Source organism: Pyxicephalus adspersus, chromosome 12 (genome assembly GCF_032062135.1).
Source record: "Pyxicephalus adspersus chromosome 12, UCB_Pads_2.0, whole genome shotgun sequence".
NCBI classification, from domain to species: Eukaryota; Metazoa; Chordata; class Amphibia; order Anura; family Pyxicephalidae; genus Pyxicephalus; species Pyxicephalus adspersus.
Window position 1 is genome coordinate 49,249,252 of NC_092869.1, and position 15,659 is coordinate 49,264,910.

Genomic DNA, 15,659 nt, shown 5'->3' on the forward strand with positions numbered 1-15,659 from the left:
GCAGAGTGAGGCCCTTGCTCTCTGTCTGGAAGCAGAGGTCTCTCTGCAGAGGTCCAACACGCCAACTAAAACATGTAAAAAAGAAAGCATGTTACTTTTCACACCCCAGTTGTCCAGTCATTCCTGCATATTCTTGTTACTTATCTGTTAGCATGACCAACTGAACCAGAACCCAGCTATAGCACAGCAACATGAAAGCTAAAATCCACCTGAAAGGGTTTGTAATAAAATAATAGGAATCTGCAATATATCATGATTTCATTTACATTACATATATAGCTAGGAATGTTGGGAGGTATTGGGCATCAATAATCTCCTAGGGCCTAGATAAGCGTGTTAATAATTGTGATGCTGTAGATTTTCATTTTCCAGGTCAGGCTTCGGAGCCGACTGTGCAGGGAATTCCCAATGCAGGCTGGTGGATGAAGCTGGAACCGCTGGCCAGATGTGGCCCAGGGAGAACGGCCCCAGGAAGCCGAGTGAATATAAGAGGGTCAGGTGTGCTAACCAGACAGCAGGGTTTTGCAGGTAAATCCCTGGGAGCTCGATGGAAAGCACCCCTGTAGCAAACCCCGAATTATGGAACTGGCAAGGATGCAGTGACTACCATTGCTGCTGCTGCCACTGGCTGGGCCTGGGGGTCCATTGCCCCACTGAAGGACTGGAGGGCACATTATCCCCTGGTGTTGATGCCTGTGAAAGCTTTCCCTTTGTGTAAGATCCCAGGAAGTCTGTAGACGGTGAATGTTTCGGTGAGATTACCGAAAGTAATGGTGGATAAATTGGATGTGTGCTCAATCCTGGCTGCCTTTGTGCTGCTGCACTTTCCATTTTGGATTGCCCCTATGTTATGGCTAATCCCCTTTACCCCAATTACCCCATCAGTCCTGATTGGGATTCTCTGCCTTGGTTGTTCTCTCTGTCATAGCTGACTCCCCTCCACATTGCAGCCATCCTGGCCAACCCTATCTACCCCTGTGGCCCTGTTTGTACTTACCTGCACTTAGCCCATGGCATGCTATAACTTCCCCCTTACTGTCCTTTGCTAGAATGTGTTACTCACCAGGGGGCAATTATTGGGAATCTGCCTGTCACTGGGGGCCATTAGTAGAACCTGTGTCTTGGTGATCTCTGCACGTCATTGGTAATATTCTTCATCTTGTTATTATTTTCTCATCGTATCTGCCTTGTCATTGGTCAGATTTGCCGTCTTGTAGATAATTGTATACGTTAAACATTTTATTTCCCAATGTATTCCAGAATCGGAGGTGTAGATTGCCAGTGATTGGGGTGCTGGCTGTGGTTATTTCCATATGTCTGTCTATTTTACTCCCTTTACCTTCAGATTTACCTTCTTATTACCTTTGTATTATTTGTAACGCTGGATTGTTGTTAGAAGGGGACAGATATTTTTTTCTTCTCGTTTCTTTTAGTAGTGCAAGATACTACACAGACAAAAGTTCATCAATTTCTCTTGACCCTGTACATCCCCCCTCCCTCTTCCATGGGGCCCCGTACATCCCCCCTCCCTCTTTCATGGGCCCCCATACCTCCCCCCTCCCTCTTCCATGGGGCCCCGTACATCCCCCCTCCCTCTTTCATGGGCCCCCATACCTCCCCCTCCCTCTTCCATGGGGCCCCTGTACCTCCCCTCTTCCTATTTCATGGGGACCCCTACCTCCCCCCTCCCTCCTATATGGGGCCCCCTTACCTTCCCCCTCCCTCTTCCATGGGGCCCCCGTACCTCCCTTCTTCCTATTCCATGGGGCCCTAATACCTCCATGGGGCCCCTGTTCCTTCCCCCTCCCTCTTCCATGGGGCACCCGTACCTCCCTTCTTCCTGTTTCATGGGGCCCTATTACCTCCATGGGGCCCCCATACCTTCCCCCTCCCTCTTCCATGGGGCCCCCGTACCTTCCCCCTCCCTCTTCCATGGAGCCCCTGTACCTCCCCTCTTCCTATTCCATGGGGCCCCCTACCTCCCCCCTCCCTCCTATATGGGGCCCCCTTACCTTCCCTCTCCCTCTTCCATGAGGCCTCCTTACCTCCGCCCTCCCTCTTCCATGGGGCCCCCGTACCTCCCTTCTTCCTGTTCCATGGGGCCCTCATACCTCCATGGGGCCCCTGTTCCTTCCCCCTCCCTCTTCCATGGGGCCCCGTACCTCCCTTCTTCCTATTCCATGGGGCCCTAATACCTCCATGGGGCCCCCATACCTTCCCCCTCCCTCTTCCATGGAGGCCCCTGTACCTTCCCCCTCCCTCTTCCATGGAGCCCCTGTACCTCCCCCCTCCCTATTTCATGGGGTCCTAATACCTCCATGGGGCCCCGGTTCCTTCCCCCTCCCTCTTCCATGGGGCCCCTGCATCTTCTGTGTCTTCCCTGTCCCTCCTTTATGGGGATTTTGTATCTGCTTTTCTTACCTCTCTCCACCCTGTGTCCCCTCATACCTGCCATGTGTCTTGTAGCCTCAGATGGTGAGTATTGGTTTGTGTATTTCTCACCCTCAAACCTTTCCCTCTCCTACAGGTCTCACAATGGACAGAGAAAGAGTCTCTTGGAGCCCCATGATGTCCCAGAATTATCCACCTGTGGGGTCACATTCCAATCCTCATCACCTGCGCTATTATGACTCCCCATGAATATGGTGCTGGTTGATCGGCACCGTATTGCTGCTTTTCCTGTACAGTGTGGGAGGAGATGCGGCTTAGGTGACGCTCATTTCCAGGTATAGAGGTTACAGGTGTGCGTGTGTTTCTATAGCCCCCTTTTTATTATTTGCCCTATGGGGGGTGTAAATATTCTTCCCTGTAGCTCCAGGCTAAGTCTGAACTTTATGCGCTAGTTATATTTTCAGTGGTTATTACCCCAATATTTGCCCCTCATTTTACCCCTCTGGATTTATGCAAGGTTTTTTTTTTGTGTCGCCTACACATCCCAGTAAGGTATTTCAGCGTACAGGGCCCCAACTTTATTATTTGCTCAGGGCCCAATCCTTAATATTATGACTTCAGTAAGTATTTGTTACCAGCAAAACAGCAGCCAGCAAACCCTGTGCGCTCCTCTCCTGTACAAACTACCCCATTCACCCCCTCCATACTCCTCTCCTGTATATGTTATCTACACATTCTTCCCTATACCTATGCATATGGAGCCCAATGTCCTCGCTCTTTGCCCCGCTCCCCCATGTACACTGCGGGCCTCCCTTACCCTTCATGCTCCTCTCTTACACCTTCCTATTGAATAACAAATAACAGGAAATACAATTTCTGCTTTACCTGCCTTGTGTGATATTTCTCACCTCGGTATCCAGTTATGAAGAATTGTATTTTCTATTTCAGAATAAACAATCCCCACGTATGACACAATAAGGAACGGTGGCACCACCTGCTGTGACTACACCCTGCCAGATGGGGGCAGAATATGGAAAGCTCCGATGGACCTTTTACTGAGATGTTTGTTGAAGATTGTAAGCTCCATGTTGGTGTTTTTCCAGAAATTTCCCATTTTGTGTCCAGTGGGTCTGATGGTGGACAGCCGAGCCATGCTGTGGATTCAGAAGTACACCTCTCCGGTATAGGTGCTGTATATCTGACAGCGAGGAGGCCTCAGCAATGACATGGAGGATGGAGTCACTTCCTGTCCGGGGTGGTCGGGGGTATTACAAAGTGAAGCAATGCGGATATATACGATATATTCCTGCTAATAAAGAGCGGAGATTTTCCCTTCATTGTTGTATCGGTGACTTCATTATCCGTAATGTTTCACCGAGCTCAGATTCCCTTCTCATTGTGAATACTTTTCACCATATTTCTAGACAAGAGGTCTATTTAGCAGCGTTTTAGGGTCAGATTGGGAACTTATTCTCATTCGGGGCCCCATATATTGGCGGCCATATTGTACTGAGTGCCTAGTGACCCTGGGGGGTGATTGCTCCAATGCTGACCATTGTGTCATTTTTATGGCTTTAGTCTGTGATGGAGCAGCCAGCAGGGGCCCTGCCAGAGACGTGAGAACCCGGGGCCATTTTTATATTTTTTTATTCTTTCTAGTCTGTTTGCTCCTGAAGTAGGACCAGCAGTACTCAGGTAAGTGTGAAGCGATGGTAGCTCAGTGGGTAAGGGCTTGGACTGGTCTGCTGGAGACCTGGGTTCAAATCCCTGAGCAAGCCTTGTAGTCCTGGGTGCTGTGCTGTGTCTGAACCCCTTTGTGGTGGGAAATGTTTCCATTGACTTGTCCCACCATGAGGGTTCAGTCACTGTACAGTACCTGGGTGGGGTATATATATATGGGGGTGTGGCAAAAAGAAAACTTAAGTCCCACTTTTTGAATGGGCCGCCCCAGTAAGACAGCCCACATTTATTGTAGTTGTTGCAATGATATCACAGACTATGGACCGAAGAGGCGGGGGGTCCACAACCTAATGTGCTGCCCACAGGCATTACAGACCTCAGCGGCCTGAGACTGGAGCGGACTGGTGGGTTGTCCATGGCCTCCAAGCTTTCACTCAGCGATTCGAGCATGGGGTCTGCAGGATCCGAGGGACTACGGTGCTTCCATCATGAGTGATTCATATCCGCCCTATTCACTCAGTGAATCACTCTGACTTGGGGACTATGGGATTCGAACTTGAGTTTTTGGCGCCCTTGTTGCTGCTCTTATCCACTGAGCTACTTGCCTCCGCTCAATCATTACTGTGTTCATTCTCCTATTTCAGGGGTGGAAAGTCCTAAATGGAGACAGAAAATTGATAAAGGGAGAAGTAAGAATTGAACCTGCAACCCAAAATCATTGCAGAGCTCCTAGCTGGCTGCTAAACCCCTTAACCAGAGCCAAGCCATGTCTTGTGGTTTAGCAACCGGCCCCTTAAACATCTCAAATTCAAAAATCAGGCCTTCCGAAGTAAACCAATGACCTTTACCAATAAAACATTTATTCTGTGACATACATGACAATATTTAGGAAGATTTTTTTCTTCCTAATAGGTTAGCAGCCAGCTCGTTAATCAATTGATCACTTATTGGTACTAATCCTAGGTCCTAGGGTGATTGATGGTGATAGAGGGAGCCTTGGCTTCTTGATAGGCTGCCATAGTTGATACCGGGATTCAAGGGTTGGAGGGGATTCGTTGTTCTCAATCTCATCGCCATAGTTGATACCGGGATTCAAGGGTTGGAGGGGATTCGTTGTTCTCAATCTCATCGCCATAGTTGATACCGGGATTCTGGAGATGGATGGGACGCCATATTTTCGATCTCATCACCATTGCTGATACAGAGATTCAGGGGGTTCCCAATTTCATCACCATCGCTGATACCGGAATTCGTGGGATGGAGGGGACCCATCCTTCTCTACATCAGTAAAAGTTCATGTTTGTGTGGTGTTTTTTACAACGTTGAAACCCCAGGGCAGGATCTCATTTCTGACTCAGAGCGTTTGATGACTTCCAATGCAGTTCCCATTCTTCATATATTGGACGATGACTCGGGGCTGTCAGTGCATTGGCTGTAGATCTTTAGTATTGAATGATGAGGGTCCATGCCCCATCTGTGAATCTTCCCAAGATTTGACACTGGATTCTATTTTATTATATTAACACTGATTTACTTAAGAAAATCAGAATCTTCAGGTCAATTATCCCTAAAACCTTTGCTCCATTCTGATTCTATTAAAGATTTTAGTGACAGCCCTCTCATGAAGATCTGAGTTTAACCTCCCCAGTGCTGGAAGCATTGTACAGTCCTGCAATACACAAGCTGGATCCCCTGTGTACAAGGACAGTTCAGTGTCTGGAAGTAGACACGCTCCTTTCATTCCATGAGGTCTGAGGTTAAGCTCTACCAAGATAGACAGCGCCCCCACATGGAGGTATTGCACTGCACCTATCACAGGTACAAGGTAATGAAGACAAGACTGGGTGTCCAACAGAAGCAGCGTACACAGCAATATCAGATAGGCGCCAGCACAGTGGGGAGTGGGGATCGATGTACATTTATCTATATTGTGTTTCTATCTATATTTTTGATTTTTTGACACTGGTTGTGCACTAAATTTAATTGGATTAACTATTCGTTTTGATAATTTGACAGTCCTAAATGGCAATGGATTCTGTTCCCATTTCTTCTATGAAGGGAAAAGATAATGATATGGGTATTAATTTTTTATGTGAATTAATTGCCTAGGATGGATAGATGGCTCCAGTGGCCATGTGTACTACCAATAGTGCGCATTTATCCAATATATCAATGAACGTAAGCAATTATCGGAGGTGAAAAAGATTGCAGCAATTAAATTAACCTTGAAAGCCCTTAATATTTTAGACAGTCTTGGAAGAAAACTAAAATGAAGATAATGGCTCAGATGAACAAACAAAATAATTAGACATATTAGAACCTTATTTTTTTTTTTTTTATGTAAATTTTTAACAACAATTTTAACATAAACAAGTATACAACAAAGCAGGATCACAAGAAAAACAAAGCAAATAAAACATATATTAAACAATAAGAGAAAGGTAGACGCAAAATACAGAATGATGTCAAAACATGAAAAAAAAACATCATGAAATACATACAAAACCGCAGGAACAAATCAAGATTACAAATACACCTGTGTTTTTCTAACCCTCTGTATCGATATCATTACACAATCAGTACTTATCTAGCATCAAGTAAAACAAATTAGCATTCCTAAACACCTGTGCAAAAATCTAATTAAAAAAAAAAAAAAAAAAGGAAAAGAAGAAAAGACAAAAACAGAAAGAGTCCAAGATCTCACTAAGCAAACAACTAGTGCAACCAAGCGTATTAAAGGATAAGATGAGCAACTATACAATACCGGTAGCAGTTGCTTGATCCCATGGGGCCCAAATTTCCTCAAATTTCTCCAGTTTGTTATTGAGCCTAGCAGATAAATGTTCCATCAGCCGAATATTCCCTACACGTGTCCTCAATTCCGCAACAGAGGGCGGGGTGGGTGATTTCCAATGTACTGGGATGAGGCATCTGGTTGCTGTAAGAATATGCGCCAAAAGAGCCTTCCTTGGTTTAGAAAGTTCGGTAATGGGGACATTCAGCAAATGGGTCACTGGATCTAACTAGAGGCAGGTTTCCAGTATTTTATTGAGCAAAGCATTCACCCCACAGTAAGGCACTATCTTAGAACAGTTCCAAAAAATATGAAACAGGATGCCTACTTGAGAATCACACCTCCGGCAACTATTACTGCAAGATGGATAAATGGAGTGAGACCTGTCTGGGGTATAGTACCAATGCATAAGAATTTTATATACATTTTCCCTATACAACGTACATACCAAACTCTTATGAGCTTTACCCCAAATAACCTGGCACAGCTCTGGAGGGAGTTCCCTGCCCAGAATGGACTCCCATTTGGTCATATAAGCATGTTTGACTAAAGGCATCGCAGGTTCAGTAGTCAATATCCGGTAAATCTCCGAGATCAGCCCTCTGCGAGATGGACCTCCTGCACATACATGTTCAAACAACGTGGGGGATGAAAAGACAAAGTCTCTAGTGACAGCTTGGACGAAATTACGGATTTGTAAGTAGCTGTATATGGCCGATGAAGGTAGTTCAAATTTGGATTGTAGATCCACAAAGGGCAATAACTTCCTGGTGACTGGATTGGAAATATATTCTAAAACAGAAAATCTTTTTCCGAAACCCAGGGAAAAATGATACACCTAGTCAAGCTATCTGAGATTTGGGGGGTTATATAGAAAGGAAGTTAGTAAGGATTTGGGAGAAGCAAGACAGAACTTTTCTTTACTACAAATCCTGCATATGTCCCAATAGGGATGAGTCAGGTATAGAGTGCGGGTATCCCCGCAAAATCGAGATAGGATGTGCAGGGGCAAGCCAAAGTTTAGAACCTTATTTAAGGTCTAATAATAAATCAATCAACAGATGCATGGGATTAGAAATCAATTATTTAGTTTAAAGTCATAAAAATAAATATAACATATCTTTTATATCCAAGTTTATTGGATGTGTATAAATTTAATGGTGATAAATTATTGCTATTATCTATAAATAGAAGAGTATTATGCAGAAAAGAGATGATGAATATATTTCTTGATGGAATATATTTATAATAAATTTGGTATTTATAGATCTCCTCTTCTGAGGAAGCGGACATAGATCCCGCGAAACGCGTTGAAGTCGCTCACTTGGAAAGGTTTCTATTGGGAGGTCTGTTGGGAGCACCTTATTTCCAGCAAGTGTTTGATTTTATATCTTTGCATTGTTTGGATTTATATGTTTGCAAATAAAATGTAATGTGATTTTATACCTTATTGTCATTTGATTATACAAACCTGACCTTGAAAGTTCCCACAACAAAAAAAATTTTGGGAGACCGTACTGTCTTCTCATTCATTTTATCACCATAACACATTAAATATACACCGCTTGCTACCCCCTAGGTTGATGGGGTCCTCAGGCACAAAGGGCAGTTCAGATCCATGCATGGGGTGCTCCTGTAGATCCCAGGGATACTGCACTGTCATATGATAAAAACAGAACACAGAAAAAAGGGATGAATATATTTATTTACAGATAGCCTCACATAGAGAACAGCAAATTTAAATGAGATGACAAAATTCCACAAATTATTTCTGAGCAATCAGACATTTTATGATTTGTTGCTCCCAGGATTCGCCGCTGAAATGTTTGTACACAATCACATCTCACTTATCAGATCATTTAATCTTTTCATGTAAATTTAATGTCATCCAGGAACAGTGTCACCCAACACTTACTACCGGTATGCTGAATCTAATCACTGTCCATGGCGTTGATCACAAACATTTCATATTTCATCTAGGAGAGTCCAACACAGGAAACAAAAACCCCTCCTTTGTATCTGCCCTCCCCCAGAGGGGTATACTAGGCAGCAGTTTAAGGGGCACATAGAGGTATAGGGGTGCTTTGGGGATCCCTTCCTACATCACCCTGTACCATGTAACACTCATTACAGCAAGGACATCCTACAACCATAGACTGTACAGCGAGGGGAGCAGTGGTATGGGCACCCAGGGAGTCCTACTCCTTTTATTAAGTTTATCCAAAGGTCATTGCAGTCAGCGATGCTGTGTATTATGGAGCCCTTCATGCAGCTGATATCAAGGAATTTATTTTCTGTATGCTTAGAGGAATAGATGGAGATAAGAAGCGGGTGACCTTGTAATGGTTTTAGGGTTAGGAACCCCCACAACTGACGGCTGGAAAGATGGAAGAGGTTTGTGTTAGGTGCTCAGTATAACAATTCTATACAGATTTCCCCCTCACCTCCCCGCGAAAGGAGAGAATCAGATTTCAGCAATAGATGTACTGTACATTACAGACACAAGAAACTAATCACCAAACCTCTTTACATGGAAGGCCTTCTGTCAAATGGTCAGAAATAAAGGGGAATTAAAGGAAATGTGACCTCCGAAACCTCTATACCTGGAGTGTCACCTGAGCCTTATGCTTTGTTACAGAAATAAGATAATTTAGGGACCACAGTTCCCCCCACTTTACGGGAACAGCAGCACACAAGGACTAAGCGGTACAGTGCCAATCTATAGAGAAAAGAAATAATGGAAAATTGTTGTCTTATGTACCTGTAATTTTCCTTTCCTGTAAACTCCTCCTAACAGCATGCACACATTGGTTAGCTCCGACCCTTGCTCTCCATAGGACCACCTTACCATAGCAATAAAAGTAACCCCCCTTTGCCCTGCAGGTGTTCTGTAACATGCTCACCACGGGATAACGGAAGGAAACATGCTGTCAGGAGGAGTTTACAAGAAAGGAAAATTACAGGTAAGTATGACAACAATTTTCTAAATTCCTGACACTCCTCCTGACAGCATGCACACATGGGATGTAACAAGGAATAACAAAGGGAGGGAAGAAACTAACAAACAATGCCACGGAAACAAAGTTACCCTTTAGAAAGAGCCACCTGCCAGATGGAAGCCCCAAGGTGTCTGAAACTCCATTTTTTTTTGAGCAGACCTAGACTTGATGAAAGGGAAGTTCCCTGAAAACTTGTAGGACCAGAGGCCTGTGCTGAAAAGAATTACTTTACTGAAGGCTTCAATTCACAAGTACTTTGAATAATTTTCACAGCAAAAGACGTTCAACCCACTTGTTGGTTGTGGGGGCTGACACTTGGACCTAAACAAGTTGGCCCCGAGTTCCTCGTCCGAAGTAGTAGTAGTAGTAGTAAGAGTAACACCTTTCCAATTTCAGCCAAAGGGAAATAATTACCATTGCTTTTTCTGAATCCTTCCTTATTTTCAGAAGACCTCAAGATCAGTGCTATTTGTTCTAAAACTTAGAGAAAAAAATCAATTTCCCCTGCCAGGGTCACAGCCAGTATTTGCTGGGACATAACTGGAGATGCAAGCCGGTCTATCAACTTAAAAATCTGTGTCTGCCCAGAGGCCACTTGTGGTTGAGAAAAGATCTGCTCATATGATCACCCAACAGATTTTAGGCTGGTGGTTAGGAGACAGAAAAGTTGAGATGCTTCTTTGTCCATGAAAAACAAAAAACCTGACCGTGACTTGATGGAAATAGGCAATCTTCCATTTTGTCTGGTAATGTAGAAGATCTGACCTGCATAATTATAGTAAAATAATAATAATTTCTTTGCCTGCGGTGTTGATCTCTGTAAAACTCTGAGCCCACACCATTATTTGTTCCACTTTGTACGAAGGAAAAAGTGTTCTAGATTTCACCGTAATTAATATTATGTTCAAATTTCTATCCCCTGCATTGGCCCTAACTGACTCTTTTGATAGTTCACCAAAGTCGGAGTTTACAGAATTGTCTTCTTGTGACTCTCCAACTTGGTTTTGGATATTGTCAGCAAAGAACGTCATTCAAGTAGTGACATAGGCTGACTCCCTGAACCACAGCAAGGTCTCCTTACTATGAAAAGTTTGGAGTAGAATTCTCTTTCTTGCTCTCCACTGTTTGTCCCATTCCTTGTACATAAGATGGAAGCGCATTGCACTTCTATGAATCGCTTGGAACTGTTGTGTGAATGTACCGAGATCTCAGAGAGCCTCTCACCTTGTTACCTGACTGAAATCACACAGGGTGTCACCATGCTTTTCCAAATGCCGGAAACCTGGACAATCCTGTTTCTATCTTCCAAGTCTAGATGGATACATCCTCAAAAGGCTTTCCTTAGACTATCTGACTACAGAACCTGGGATTTTAAGGTTCCATTTACTGAGGGTTAACAAATTTCCTGACAGGAAATCTCTTTCCTCCTGCACAGTTATGTATAAGAGCTACTGATGTCTATGCCACACCCTGGTAACTTGCCCCCTGTGATCCTTCTTCCACCTAGGATCTGGGCAGCATACAGGACCTGTTTATCTGCCATCAACAACGTGACACCAATCCTAATACTACTGCTGGGCAACAACCAGACCTGTTGTGTCGTAGATTCACTTAAAGTCTCCATCTGGACACTGAGGATCCTAAATGGAAAATAATTGGACATTCCTTCTAAAATGTAGGATTTAACTTCTTTAGGTGACGACCGTCCACTTCTTACCAGCCTTGATTCACTTCCTTTATCTTGGCCTGCTTCTTCATATAGCACACACCCGCTTAGATGGTAATACACTTGCGCCACATGCCCAACATGATTCACCTTCTGAGTGCTGAAAGAGTGACCTCTTTCTATTAGTAATTTCACAGGGTGAACTTTCTCTTGGCCCTAATGCTCTTCTAGAGGATCTATGAATAGGACTGGGAGAGGCCAGGTGTCTTGTCTTTCTGAGATGCTTTTTTCCAGGGCTTTTATCCCTTTGCTGACCAGAAAGTACTTGAGAAGCAGGCGCAGACATAATGCATGGCTTGGTTGTGCTTTCTTATCTTTAAACCGAGATGCACAGATAAGATGAAGGGCAAGGCCTTTGTGCCACACACCCAGCATACTTCAATGGCAGAGTGATCTCCATACGGACTTAAAATGGCCAGGAGATTTCTCTTGCTTGATGGCCTAAATCCATCTTTCTAAACCTTTTAAGATGGGGAAAGCCCCTGAAACAACTTTTGAGTCTGGAGGAACCATTGACACAATCCACAAATCACTGTACGCTTGTGTGATGGTTAGTGGGATAAATGCCTGATCGCATTGCTGCCAGTGCGAAGAATATCACCTTTACAAATAGCCAAATGAATAACTGGTGTCAATGTTAGCTGACCTGAGAGGCACAGATTGCACATTGCTTGTCAGTGTGATGGTCAGTAGGATAAATGCCTGGTTGCATTGATAAATTGCACATTGCTTTAAGGAAGCTTTAGCACCCTTTGACACTGGCCTACATGGAGACATATCCTTCATTACATACCCTCTATTAGAGTGAAATGATCTGGGGAGAAGCATGCTCTGACTTCCTGGTATGCTTTCTTGGAGGGCTTTTAGCAGCCATCTTCTGAATCCATCCCCTACCTGTGCCACAGCTTTCGTGCCTGTGAGGTGAGGTTAGGTGAGCCAGCAACTAAAACCAAGTAAAAAAAGCTTCTTATATATGTACCTAACTAAACCTACAAATAAAATTCCCTGACTTCCTGTCAGTCAGCATAGCAGCTACAAAGAAATAGAAAACAGAAAAAGTATTTCAAAATGGCGCCTGCTGTAAGCAGGACGGTGATGGGCACCTAACAAAGGCTGCTACTACAGCAAAATACACCCTGCTGGAGTTGTTTGAAGATTAACAGCAATATGATAGCAAATTGTACTCATTAACATCTAACGATTAATAAATGTACAAGTAACCAAGAAAAAACCTCAAGGTTTTTCCACAAAATACCACAGGATGATAATCGCCTGGTAAAAGCAACAAAGCACTAAGCCATATTGCATGTACAAACATGTTACACCAAGATTCTAGCAAATTATATGCAATGCCTATTGTTTGAGGCTCAGACTGCAATTTCATGGAGCCATCCAGCAGGTGGCCCCAGAGATACAATAGACAGCAAAGACATATTTTTTTACTTCAAATTCATCTTTACTACTGCCATTTGTATGATGGCTGCGAGCTGAAATTTGCTGCACCTGTGCAAGGCACTGAGCGACTTTTTTGGACAGCAAAGAAAAATGGATACAGGTAAAAAAATGCCCTTACTGCTCACCTACCCATAACTATTTATGTCTATTCAAGCTCCATATCACCAAACCCTCGGCACCAGGGTTCCCAAACTTGGATGGATTTACCCTCCGCGATGGGACTTCCCCTTGTAGAATCTGAACCAGGGGGGAGGAGGTTGGGGAAACAAATGCCTGGCCCTGGAGCGAGGACAGAAAAAGAACACCTTCAGGGCAGAGGGAGGTTACTTTTATTGCTTTGGTAAAGTGGTCCTGTGGAGAGCAAGAGACAGAGCTGGCCCCATGTGTGCATGCTGTCAGACAAACCTCACAACATGTGCTACAGAGAAAACACAGAAGCATGACATACAACCTACAGAGCGCCTACCACAAGAATGACGCACAACCTACAGAGCGCCTACCACAAGAATGACGCGCAACCTACACAGGAAACTCCTCAGTGAGTACACAGATCACAAAGTATAAATCTAATGTTACACACATTCAACATGAATAAATAAGGTAATATTACCGCAGGTGATGAGAATTGGAATGTGACCCCACAGGTGGATAATTCTGGGACATCATGGGGCTCCAAGAGACTCTTTCTCTGTCCATTGTGAGACCTGTAGGAGAGGGAAAGGTTTGAGGGTGAGAAATACACAAACCAATACTCACCATCTGAGGCTACAAGACACATGGCAGGTATGAGGGGACACAGGGTGGAGAGAGGTAAGAAAAGCAGATACAAAATCCCCATAAAGGAGGGACAGGGAAGACACAGAAGATGGAGGGGCCCCATGGAAGAGGGAGGGGGAAGGAACCGGGGCCCCATGGAGGTATTGGGACCCCATGAAATAGGGAGGGGGAGGTACGGGGGCCCCATGGAATAGGGAGGGGGAGGTACAGGGGCTCCATGGAAGAGGGAGGGGGAAGGTACGGGGGCCCCACTGAAAAATGAGGGGGGAGAAATGGGGGCCCATGGAAGAGGGAGTAGAAGGTACAGGAGCCCGATGGAAAAGGGAGGGGGGGATGTACAGGGTCAAGAGAAATTGATGAACTTTTGTCCTTTTAGTATCTTGCACTACTAAAAGAAACAAAAAGAAAAAAATATCAGTCCCATCTAACAACAATCCAGCGTTACAAATGGTACAGTTGACAATCGAAAATCCGATCATCGATAATCCGTTTCCTTCAGTTTGAAGCACACATTCAGTTTATCCACCATTACTTTTAGTAGATATGGAAGCTAATCTCACCGAAACATTCACCGTCTACAGACTTCCTCGGGTCTTACAGAGGCAAAGCTTTCACAGGCATCAACACCAGGGGATAACGTGCCCTCCAGTCCTTCAGTGGGGCAATGGACCCCCAGGCCCAGCCAGTGGCACCAGCAGCAATGCCAAATCCACTTCTGGAGGGGGGACCAGGAAATATTAGGGTTCAGTGGGGGAGAGAATATGTCCATATGGTGGGGGAGAGAATCAGTGCCTGACAGAGATGCAGGAAATTCATAGCGCCTATTGGGGGGTAAGTGTACATTGGTGGACAGTGGACAGCTTGGAGGGGCACATTGATGGTCAGTTGGCACTTACCTACTCTCTGCTGGGAGAAGCTGATGGGCAGTAAAACATTTCAGTTTCTGCAGAGAACCATAGCTGATCACTGAAACTCCTCAGCTTACTGGGATTCTGCTTACACCTGGGAAGAGTCCGGAAATTCAGGAGAGTAGGGGGGAGGGGTAAAAAGGTCAAAGCATAACATTTTAAGGTCCACAGATGATCCAATTGTGATATTGCAACAACTCAATGACTCTCTTTACGTCTGCATATTCTTCACAAAGAGAAACTGAATGGCCAATTGGGACTGACCCAAATATATTGCCATTGTAAAGGAGGACACACTTTTTTTTTCTAATATATTTTTATAAAATTTTCAATTTTACAATAAAATTACAAAGCTAAAATTATACCATACAAATATCCAAAATAGTTAAGTCAATACAGCTTATGCATTACTGAAAATGCTGCGAGAAAAAAAACAAAAAAAAAACAAAACGGTTGGTTTAAAATGTAATAGGGCCATCCGAGGATCCTTGGGAATATGTGTTTGAAATATACTGTTTAACATCCTAAAAACTCCGCCCCAGCATCTACCTACAAAAGGAAGGAGGACAAACTTTAGGCTCCGCTTTGAGCTATCGATGAATAGTCGCCATTCAGTTATAGATTGGGATTCCCAATTCCTCCATTAAACCAGGTATGTTATGGCAATACACAAAGCCACTGTCAGTTATAAAGTACGGCAGAAATGCAAAATCTCTGGTTCCAAAGTACGATACCTTCGTTCTTTTATCAAGTAAGTTTTTCTCACGCAGTCTTGATGCTCGGAGTTCTTCCATAGTCCCAAATCACTCAACTCATGCTGATCAAATCCCTTACAGAATCCTCTTCAATTTCAAACTCTTCATCATTGTTGTGACCTAGTTCCTCACCATAATCATGTTCTATAAGAGAGGGAAGTGTAACCGGCACTG

At 44.2% G+C, this 15,659-nt stretch overlaps 2 long non-coding RNA genes across 2 annotated transcripts; one reads left to right on the forward strand and one right to left on the reverse strand.

Moving 5' to 3' along the window:
* Positions 1–1,661: 1,661 nt before the first annotated feature.
* On the forward strand, positions 1,662–3,726 carry LOC140342354 (uncharacterized). Its single transcript, XR_011923050.1, has 2 exons — positions 1,662–2,726; positions 3,340–3,726. It is a non-coding gene; the product is annotated as an uncharacterized lncRNA (long non-coding RNA).
* A 2,666-nt stretch (positions 3,727–6,392) lies between these two features.
* On the reverse strand, positions 6,393–15,653 carry LOC140342353 (uncharacterized). The gene is made up of 2 exons (XR_011923049.1): positions 13,656–15,653; positions 6,393–8,521 (listed from the first exon to the last, which is right to left on the reverse strand). It is a non-coding gene; the product is annotated as an uncharacterized lncRNA (long non-coding RNA).
* Between the last annotated feature and the right edge of the window lie 6 nt (positions 15,654–15,659).